Genomic DNA, 3,301 nt, shown 5'->3' with positions numbered 1-3,301 from the left:
GAACAGAAAAAGTCTTTCCCTAGTACTGTAATGATACTGCTTTATAAAAGCTGACTAATTTTTGCATTTGGTAATTCAACTGAGTTGTTGGAAGTTTTCTAAATTTTGGAGCAGGGAGGGAGGGAAGCACTGCACTGTAGCATTGATACAAGTCATGAAAAAGTGCAAGGGCACCTAATGTCAGAGACAGATCGTGGTTTTTGGTTGTCCCAACCAACATTACATGTCCCAGTATGCTGATTCATAGCCTGGACAGGTAATCTTCAATTCAAGGGAGGGTATGAAGTTTTTGACAGTATAGGTAGTTAAATCAACATAGACACGTGTCTACGGAGCTCTTTCAAATTCCCGGCTTGTGACTGTTTTTCTTTCTTTCTTTCCTTCTTTCTGGCTTTCTCTCTGTTGTGTAGCTCTCTGAATCCTCCATTCTACCTTTCTGTGGATCCATTCACTTGGGGGAAGTGTCTGGAATCGCCACCCCAGCCATGACCATCTCGAAGGAAAAGGACTCCTCAACCAATACTGCACTTGAAGATTGCCGTAGATAGGATAGGATAGGATAGGATAGGATAGGATAAGTTATCATAGGATAGGTTATCATAGGATAGGATAGCATAGCATAGCATAGCATAGGGTAGCATAGGATAGGATAGTTAAAGAGATTTTATTTTTCAAAGCCATAGGCAAGACATAGATTGTAAGCAGCCCTTATTGAAAAGTCTTCGAGTTACATTAGTAGTAGTAATGTATTTTACAATTCTGTAAGAGGGTACTCTTAGCATGGTTTCACCCTACAATTAGTATAGTTTATTTATATTATGAGTACAGTGTATGTTAGCGTCGGTTTGCACTACTGTAAGATTTACCACTTCTATTTACAAGTACCAGCATTTAGCTCCTAGTCCAAATAGTTCAAGAATACCAAGTTAGGGTTTTTTGAGAGGGTAAATATAGTGCATTTCCATAGTTTACACTTTACATTACATTGCATATGAAAAAGATGTTTTTAATTGCTTTCCTGCAATATGTATACATAAGTATTAAATGTTTTTCCACTGGTATTTGCCTCGAGTTAATCTGTGTTGTTAGCTTAGACTTTCTTACTGAATGTCAGGTTGGGGGGTTTTGTTAGTTAGGTGTTGGTTTTGGGTTTTATTTAACACCTCACACCACCTCTGTTGCTCTGTTCAACTTCATTGCTTTTACTGTTGGAACTTCTTCCAGCTCCCACAACTCATCTTCCCTGCCCCCTTAAGAACTTGAAACACCCCGTTTCAGCTGAATGGCCTGTAGGTGTAACCCTTCAGCTACAACCTTCCTTCAGCATTGTTTTCATTTTCAACATCACATCCAGTAACAAGGTATGGACTGGTTGTAACACCACCAGCGTTACTGGCGTGCATCTTGTTTAAATTCGTGCAGTTTTTCATGAGGGTGGCTTCTGTGTTTCAACAACAGTGGGGCTAGAAAGGGTTGTCCAAGTAAACCAGTCTCACCTGCGTTACCCATCGAGTCACAGCAGCTTATCATAAGCTCTGTGTAGTCCAGTTGCATGCTGCAAGAGTGCAATGAGCTTGTTGAGAGCTAGAGGAAAACGTCAGGAAAGCAAAAACTGTCCCAGTGCTTCAGCCATGCACACCAACCTGCTGCTGCTCTGGGATATTTTGTGCTCTTTTTTGAGCTCACAGTTTAATGATTTCTGCTGCAGCTAACTGGGCATCTGAGATTATACACAAATTTTACAACTCCTTCTTCATGAAATTGTTCTCTTTTGGTGCACTGAATGATTTCTACAGCAAGTTAATAAATGTAAAATGGTTTTGAGTGTTTGCATCTTTTCCCCATTGTCCCCATCATGGCCTTTTCCCCTCCTGGCCTCACAGCCATTACTTTGTTGGGTTTTTTTCCCCTACCCTGCCCACAATACTAAGGGTTGGAGTTTACACATAACAGCTTCTTATTCTACCTCTTAGCACAGTCCCTCTTCTACTCAGACCTCTCACACAGATAACCTGCCATTCACAAGTCACTTCATCACTAGGGGAGACTCCTAAAGTCACTGCCAAAGTCACACCGAGTGCCTGAACTGTGGCAGTTGCCTTTGCCACGACTTTCATGACAACTGTCAACTGCTTTTCATGTTACAACAGCAAAGCCAAGAAGAATGATTATACTGAATTTAAGCTGCCTCTTGTTTTTTTTCCCGGGGATACAAAACAAAACAAAACAACCTCACTCAATTTCCTTCAGGATAAATATAATCTATCTGTGAACTAGGAATTTCATATTGCCATATTGAGAGTACACCACCACTTGTCCTTTTCTAAACAAGGGCAAAGACAGAGTTATCAGATTACAAGCACTCTTATTGCAGATATTCATTTTTAGGGCCTGTCACCATAACCTTTCTTGGGAACAAGCTACTTTGTCAGCTGACTTGCTACTTAAGACTCTGTGAAACCTGTTGCTAGCTTCCACTGCTCTGTCACCAGACTCACTGGGGTAGGCATTTGCTGGGTGTTTATTCCATCAGCTGGGGGCTCCTGGGTTTCAGCTCTCATGCTCCGCAGCAGAGCAGAAACCTCATACCAGAGAGAGGGGGGGAAGGAGGAAAAGGAGCCCTCTGTGCGTCATGAAGCAGCCTGGCAAATTCTTACTTTCCCCTTGTTAAGTTCTGCTAACGCAAACTCATTTTCAAGGTGTCTGAGCAAGTGTGTGACTACACACAGCACAAGGCGCCTTCACATTTGGGCTGTGGGTGCTAATCCTGCAGGAGGCTCCGAGGGGACACCCCTTCCGTGCCTGTGCTGCACCATACCCCAGGCCAGCGCAGTCCCTGCTCTGCGCACAGCAAACAGCATCTCCACCAGAGCCCAGAGGCTGGTTCAAGCCTGAGCTCCTCCTTGCCCTCAGTTCTGAAGTCCATTATGTGAGTTAAAAACAACAAACAAACAATCAAAAAAGCAAACCTTCCAAAACCCCAACCATGGAAAGTGGAAAAATAATGGACAAATACACAGGCGTTTTAGCTGGCTCCTACTTTTCCAAAACACAGTTAATTCCGAGTAGGGCAAAGCCTGGACAACACAGCCAAGGAGCTGAAAATGAGAAAAACAGCAGGTGGAACCACTGGCCATCCACCAGGTCTTGCATATGAAATCTCTGTCTATATGCGCACACAGGTATGCAGATAGGTAAAAGAAAAAGCAGCTAGATGGAGGCCATATCTGCTCTTAAACTGACACATTCAGTTAATTCAGGTGTTTGTTAGTTCTTCCTTCCCGGAAACCGCCGTCATGCC

The 3,301-nt window shown here is 43.0% G+C and overlaps 1 long non-coding RNA gene across 1 annotated transcript; it reads right to left on the bottom strand.

Moving 5' to 3' along the window:
- Positions 1 to 645: 645 nt before the first annotated feature.
- Positions 646 to 3,099, bottom strand: LOC134162453 (uncharacterized). Its single transcript, XR_009964326.1, has 2 exons — positions 1,644 to 3,099; positions 646 to 1,555 (listed from the first exon to the last, which is right to left on the bottom strand). It is a non-coding gene; the product is annotated as an uncharacterized LOC134162453 (long non-coding RNA).
- Positions 3,100 to 3,301: the final 202 nt, after the last annotated feature.

The sequence above is a fragment of the Pezoporus occidentalis genome, unplaced genomic scaffold (assembly GCF_034315485.1).
Source record: "Pezoporus occidentalis ecotype Australia unplaced genomic scaffold, CSIRO_AGI_Poc_V1 ctg189, whole genome shotgun sequence".
Lineage (NCBI taxonomy): Eukaryota > Metazoa > Chordata > Aves > Psittaciformes > Psittacidae > Pezoporus > Pezoporus occidentalis.
Note: the sequence above shows the minus strand (reverse complement) of the source record. Positions and strands in the feature narration are given on the sequence as shown.